Raw genomic sequence first — 7,932 nt, forward strand, 5'->3', positions numbered from 1 at the left:
TTTTTTTTTTTAAATTTGATGTTCAATTTAATTAAAAAAATATTTATTTTAAAATGTTTAAAACTTGGCATTCCCCAAAATGTTGTCTTGGTCTGTCACCTTTCTTTTCACATAATGTGCAAAATGCTGTGAACGGTCCTTGTTTTTTTTTTGTCTTTTCAACAACTGACAGGCATTCATGCTTCCTCAGTTTGTGTTAGTTTCTCTGCTAGCATCTGGGCATATTTTCAACTAAGGAAAAAGTCTCATTTTCAAAAAGTTTCAAAAGGAGAAATTCTCAGCTAGAATTTGTTTTCTAGGTGAGGCCAGAAAACAAATGTTCAAAAAAATGTGACAAGATGAAGTGGGTGAAACTCTTTTGGTTTTGCCTCCAACAGAAATCGGCATTGAAATTCTTAGGTCAACTCCTTAAGAAATCCAGTCATTACACTCACATTAATATGAAGTCACATGTATTCTACTTCTTTCGGTTTATTTAATTTATAATAAACCCAATTTTTAATTAGGTTTATTTTAAACCTAATTAGGTTTATTTTAAACCTAATTTCATCTACTTTTGTGCAGTGAACCTCATCTAAGATTTTGGATCCTCCTACCTTCTACCAGTGTTGATTGCAACCATTCCTACCATTTACTTAACTTTTGCCTAAGGTGCCAACTGTTAGGAGTGGGGGGATTTGTTAGGTCATTTACCTGAGATGCAGCCCCATCCCAACTTTAATTTCAAGCCAGTTCCAAAASCCTTCTGAGATGACCTTCCACATTCTTTAAACTCACTGAGATGCAGTCGTTGATTGTAAAATATCAATTAACCTTTAAAAATGCAGCAGATAATGAGTTCCCAAAGCATCAAACTGTATAGGTACAACCTTAATTTAAAAAGTATTTAATGAAGATTATGTACTCTGGAAAAAAATGCTGCTGCTGTTCGCATTATTTCTCCTGCACTGAGCAGGCAAGTCAATGGAGGAGATGCCACATTAGAAGTGAGGTGAAGCAGAAGAAGTTTGCTTCGATGGAGGTAGGAGGAAAAAAGGGTATAAACAAATGTCAACTGTACAAGAAGGACTCCCTGGGACTAGCAGAAGTGTCATGATTAGCTCAAGCGTGGCAAGTGAGCAGCCTGATGCAATCTCCAGTGCCAAGGGAGCAGGAGCACCTTGCCAAAACACACTTTCACAAGTGCAGAGTTAGTCAAACAGAAAGCATAGGAAAACGGGGAATAAAAAAAAGCTRAAAATGGACCAACGATAAATAGGAAGGMAAGTGTATGAATAACAACGGTGTYCAATATCAACTTTTGCTTATGAAGCTCCAAAAAGCCACTTTAACTACTAACTGCTTTGCTGCWTGATCTTTGAACTAAATGAATAGAATAATTAGGTCTTCCATTTTCTTATTTTGTATACTTAAYGGCATGGTGTACACACACTATACAGCAATTTAARAAATTAGATATACCAATTGCTGCCATAGCCACAGGTGTATAAAATCCAGTACCCACACATGAAGAATGATTCAATAGCATTTGTGAAAGAATGAGTCGGTATCAGGAGTCCAGTGAATTCAAGCAAAGTCAGATGTCACATGTGGGAATTTTCTTGCTTTTAAATATTTCACGGTCAACCGTYATGACAATACGAGGATGCGATTAGAAACAACAGCAACTCAGTGTGTGCAAAGAGGTCACCRACTTTCACCAGAGTCTGCATGTGGCCTTCAGCTTGGCTCAAGAGCAGTGCATAAAGAACGTTGTGTAATGGATTTCCAGTCTTAAATCGCCAAGTGTAATGCAAAGTTGGAAGCAGTTTTGTAAACGAAGCCACTGCCTGAATCTAGAGCAGTTCTCAAGAGTGACACATTATTTCTCACTGTCTGGCAATCCACTGGATAAGTCAGTTTGTTATATATTTGCCAGGAAAGCGACCTTTGATTCCTGGTATTGTGTCAAGCAAAGATTTTGGAGCGTAGGGAGGATTATGGACGTGTGGGACTATTTTTCCAAGAGTTGTACTCTGCCACTTAGTTCTACTTAAATGATCTCCAAATACCTCAGCATGCTAATACCTTTAGCATACTCCTGACTCTCTGGGACAGTTTGGGGATGCCCGCTTAAATGTTTCTGACATTTTTTTWAAATTGCATATGAACACACATTAAGTGAAGACCTGGTTTAAATATCATCTAGCAAACAGTTGYAACTGTGTAGCGTTCCTAAATTGTGAAAAGAAGCCCCTGTCCCAAAACAACARTTTACATTTAACATCCCATTATGCAGTAMACAAACTAAGAGAAAAATCTAAAATAATATTTTCATTCAAGCTWKKSRYATATRTGYRCAYRWKWWKRRRWMWCWGACATTTGAGGCTGTTCCTTCATTTTCTTGTGTTGACGGTCAAAACTACAAACCCCCACTTAAGCCTGTGGAAATAGCCATAGCTTGACAGGCCTGTCACTGCAGCAATGCTACAATTACTGTTCTGCAGAAGGAAGTATTCAGAAAGATAATTAAAGTGGCTTGCAGGGAGATGTGTTTAAATGAGCTAGTCCAACAGAACTTTAATCAGACAGCAAAATCACAAATTGTTTTCACTGTCACGGGAGGACCACATGAATAAAGTTTGTAAAATTATTACAGATAGGGGTATTGCAGAAATGTGATTTGGATATTTTGCTGAGGGTTGCAAATGCATTTAAACCACTGAAACACTTATAATTTTTCATGTTGCAACCACAAACTGTAATGTATTTTGGGGTGTTCTTAATGTGATATATGAACAACATGTCCACAATAGTTGTGAMCTGAAACGAAACTACTAATCAGCTGACTTCCGCCTGCAGAAGACAACAAATTAGCAAGTAGTGTCCAATTAGCATTTCACATGAAAATAATGTTAATACCTTTAATCTATTTATTCTGTCTTTAACCAAGACACATTTTTATTCCACTTTTAGCCAAGACATCCTTATAATACTMGCAGTTGTACCATTTTTAACAAACACCAGTTTTAACAGCTCACAGATTGCATGGGACTAATTGGGGCTTAGAATTAGCTTTTAACGTTTGCAGCATATTTAGAACCAGTTAGCACATGTTGTTCGTTACCAACATAATAACACAATTACTCAATGTCAGCATTCAAAATGAAGCTTGTTAACTAAAAAGTAACTTGATAACAGTATAAAACAAAATCAAAATGGCGCCCGCGGCATCAMCCCTGACTTCAGGATTTTTCAGTCTTTTCACATAGTTCAAAACCTAACAAAGCATTGTTTACCAGCAGAGTTATGCATCCACATTTAGCTGTGTTTCTTATAAGAGTTTTGCAATCCCTTTCATTGTGTTTTTTATCCGTAACTAACCTGTAAAACACAAGGAAATTATGAGGAAAACGACTGGTGCAGTTTCTCAGTGCTGATTTCTGCCATATTGGAGAGGGAGGCCTCGCTTTCCTGTCTCACAGAACAATGCGCCGCCTCTTCTGGCATGGAGGTGTAACTACAACTAAAACATAGTCATCCTCAAAGTGACGTTTTCTCTAATTTACCAATACAMAAATTTATGTGATTATATATATTAGTGTGTCACATAACAAAATGTGAAAAGCTTAAAGGGTATCAATATACAGAAAGAAACTAATAAATGCCCTGGCTATAATATAACGTCAAAATCTTCAACACCACAGAAGCATGAATAAACCCAAAGCATCAATAATAGAACATCATCAAAATAAAAAAAAATAAAACATAACATCTGACTTTGACACATTTGCTAAGTATTACTGAGTGCCGGGTATATATGAACTCAATCCATGCAGACTTGCGTATTTATCAACCATCAGTACGGTGCATGATGCAAGAAAAAGTTATCCCCAAGGCAAATGGGAAGTAAATGATGTTTGGCAAATCCGAAATTATGCTTTCCTCTTGATGTGAATTGGTAAGTTAGAGGGAGTTTGTTTACTTGAGGAAGAGAGAAACTAGGAGAGAGAGTTTGTTTGAATATAGGAAATGATCACAGCAGAGAATATGTGTGCCTGCATTTTCGGTAGCTTTGCCTTCGGAGAAATTTGGAAGCAAAAGCGGCATAATGACATAAATTAAAGAGTTTTTCACCCACTAGCCAGAATGATAAAGGCGGTGCATATAAACAGAAAGAAAAATAAGCAAGCACTCTTACAGACTAACAGAGTGTGAAAAGGTGTTTTTCCCCCTCCTGATTTCCTTTATTTTTGGATGTTTGTCACACCTATTTGAGAACATCAAACCAATTTGAATATCAGTGAAAGACAATACATCCAAACACAAAATACTTTCTTCTATTGAAGGTCTGTTATGACCTTAAAAAATCAATACTTGCTTGAAAATGCTCCAACAATGCTGCAAAGACGAGTTGGTCAAAATTTCTCCACAGCATTGTAGAAGATCATTATAAGTTATTGCAGACACTTGATTGCAGTTATTGCTGCTAAGAGCGGCCCAAGCACTTACTAGGTTTAGAGGGCAATCATTTCTTTAAACACAGAGCCATGTAGGTTTGCATTTCTTTCTCCCTTGATAGTAAACACCTTCATTTAAAAATGGATTTTATTGTTTACTTGTGTCATCTTTGACTAATATTTAAATTAGTTTTATGCTCTTTAACACTGAAGTGTGACAAACATCCATCCATCCATCCATCCATTTTCTTGACACCCTTGTCACTTAGTGGGGTCGGGAGGGTTGCTGGTGCTTATCTCCAGCTAACGTTCCGGGCGAGAGGCGGGGTCACCCTGGACAGGTCGCCAGTCTGTCGCAAGACAAACATAAAAAAAAAAAAGGAAATCAGGAAGGCGACAAATATGTTTTCATGCCACTCTAAATGCCACAGCTAAATCCCCAATGTCCTCAGTAGCTGATTCTTATAAATACTTCAGCTGCTTTACAGAAGCAGCCTGTACATTCAGGTGCACTAAGTGTCTGATTCTGCATCTATATCCGGCATTCATTTGTCGATATAATATTGGTCTTGTCAATGTATCCCCATACTTTCACAATAGGAGCAGTAATTTTCTGTGACAGTTCTGTTTGTGAGCAACAGCTTTTGAAGCAATTCAGAGATGCACAGAGGGGTGTTGTTGCTAATGGAGCCGAGGGGCTTTTCAGAGATAATGTTGAGTGTTTGACTTGATGCTGAAAGCCGACAGCCGGCTCTCATGGTAAATGAGGAAAAGGGTCCACTCTTTATCTGTGAGGATGGACATGAATTGTCCCATTTTTTTTGTGAGATGCAATCTAACACTCAGTGTGTTTTTCAGTGGATCATTTATTTTGTATCTTCTCTATGTTAAAGCTGCAAACGTAAAATGCAATATAGGTTTCAAAAGTTGTAGTAGCTGCGACAAACGAAGCTATCTCCTCTTTACTCTGATACCTTGAAATAAAATCTAGTGGAATCAATCTTTCAAAAGTCACATAAATACAAAAGACTCTGTAGTGTATCATCTAATATCAGCACATATCCAGCTGTTCCTAAGAGGTTTGCTACAGCATGTCAGTGGAAAAAAAAATGATCAGGAAGGCTAAGAAACAAAGTACAGGTAAAGTTGCAGAAAACATTGAAGCACAGTTAGGTTACACAACATGTGTTGTTTATCACAGACAATCCATCAACTGAAAACAGAGAGTATGTCACGTCTACAAACCTACCAGGGCCTTGCTTTCCACCAAACTGACAGAATAAAAAGAGCATTAATCAGAAAAGCAGCCAAGAGGCCAATAGATAACACTGGATGTACTTCAGAGATCCACAGCTCAAGTTGAAGAATCTGTTGACAGGGAAAGAATTAATCATGGACTCTAGAAAATCTGCTTCTAGGAAGAGTGGGAAGATAAATGCAAGGAAATTCTGGAAGAAAACCTAAAGGCAAACCTGGAGGCTAAAAAGAAAAGTTGGAAGTGGGGGGTAGAGTTTCACGTACCAGCAGGACGACAAACCTAAAAGTGACCCTGTTTGTTCATAAGAGCCTTTGTGCAGGCCCTTTTGAAAACACTTGTGGCTCCGACTGTACAATCTACARTTGAGATTTAAGAAAACACAGTCTATGAAACCAATCAGCAGGCTGAATTAGCATCAGCTCCAAACAGATCACAGAAATTCCCTCCAGATTGAAGAATTGGAAATAATTTTTCTCATGACTCTGGATTATTGCGGTTTTGTTCTGTCCTCATTCAAACTGTCTTCGTTTACGAAGGAGTCAAATAATGAGTATCATTCCCCAAAGAACAGCAAACACAGATGTGCAACAAAAACATCCTGTGCTACTCTAATGTTTAAGGCTGAATACCAAATGTTTTATACTTATTTATAGCATCTTGAAATTGAGTGAATGTTCATAGTCAAAGAGTTATACTTGTGATAATATAGTAGGTGAGTCCAGTCAAGGTCTTCCCATCTGCTYTGTAACGGAAACAGACCTTACCTCAGGCAACGCTCGTGTGCAGCACATGGCTTCATGACTCCTGCAACCTGTGTTTSACTGGAAGACATGTTTTTATTAGGCTGCTAAAAGAACCCCAAGTTTATTTTCATACATCCAGGGGACTGACGTTCAAGTCATGCTCTATGAGTATTCACCATCTCAGATGTTATGAAAAATGTTTTAGCTTTTAATAAAATGTATCACAACAAACACAGATCATTTTAGAATAGATTAGTTTAGGTGCTGGCAGCCAATGCTAAGAAACAACAACCAAAAAAGCTTAAGTTGAAACTATCTAAAGATAAAAACTAAAAGATTCTAAACACAGTTGTATATGCAGAAGAGTATAGCGATAATATGCAAACACATACAGTATTTGTTGTCCAGAGATTGTGCTAAAAACCTAAGTGACCTTGAGGAGAAAGCCAATCCACTCCACTGGTGCCTGTCAGTAACTAATAACGTCATTGAAAAGTTGATGTTCATCAGTAATTCAGATCAAAATGTGAAACTCATTTTTTTATGTAGCTCAAATTGACACAGTGATATATTTCAAGTGTTTGTGTTAATTTGCATGAATACGGCTTAAAGCTGAAGAAAGCCCAAATTCGGTTTCTCAAAAATCAAGAATATTGCATCAGACCAACGAAATAAGACTTTTTAGTACATAAATTTTGGCCTACTGAAATGTATCTCCAGTACTGTACAGAATGTCTGCTGTGTTTTTGGTTGGGCTCTTTTTGCATGAGTTAGTGGATCACTGCAGCATGGCGTGGAGACCATCAGCCTGCGGTTCTGCTAAGTCATAGTGGAAGCCCAACTTGTCAGTTCTGGTGTCTTTCATCATTCTCTTGACAGTACCCTGTAAGTTTTCTAAGGGGTTTAGCTTTGGTAAGTTCCCAGACCAATCAATGCCATTGATACAATGGTCATTACAGCAGCTATTTCAGCAATGTAGGCAGGTGCCAAGTTCAGCTAACTGTCTAGTTAATTTTCTCCTAAGCCCAGGTAAGAAGCTTATGGCATTGTCTCTGATTTAGGATTGACTTAACACAAATAATACGCCAGCTTTAGCCAGCGTCCCGGATACTTCTGTGTGTGTAGTTCACTGAACGCTTTCAGCTCCATCTTAAGAAACAAAAATCCTATGAATGCTGCTTGTGTTTTTAAATTGTTTCCGCATTTCAAATTACTGTAGTATTTGTTGCACTTTGTCAAATTGACAGCTCTTAAATCATTTTTAATGTTTGTTTTGTTCTTTGTTGCCCAACATGACTTGTGCTGAATTGAGTTTCTGAGAAACTGAGTYTTCTTATGTAGTGGTGAAGCACAGGACCCAGATGGAAAGGAGGCGGCATGCAGGTGAAAATAAATAATTTTACTTCTTTTGAACTTCAAAAACAATGGTCCGGGGGGAGGAATCTGAAATAATACATCTCAAGAAACAGGGAATCAGGCTGGTGGAAATAAT

The 7,932-nt window shown here is 37.7% G+C and overlaps 1 long non-coding RNA gene across 1 annotated transcript in view; it reads right to left on the minus strand.

The window, feature by feature from the left end:
- Window positions 1-3,425, minus strand: part of LOC103481308 (uncharacterized) — a 9,972-nt gene extending 6,547 nt beyond the window's left edge. The window contains exon 1 of the long non-coding RNA XR_536265.1: window positions 3,364-3,425. This is a non-coding gene — a long non-coding RNA (uncharacterized LOC103481308). The remainder of the gene's footprint in view (window positions 1-3,363) is intronic.
- Window positions 3,426-7,932: the final 4,507 nt, after the last annotated feature.

Source organism: Poecilia reticulata, linkage group LG19 (assembly GCF_000633615.1).
Source record: "Poecilia reticulata strain Guanapo linkage group LG19, Guppy_female_1.0+MT, whole genome shotgun sequence".
Lineage (NCBI taxonomy): Eukaryota > Metazoa > Chordata > Actinopteri > Cyprinodontiformes > Poeciliidae > Poecilia > Poecilia reticulata.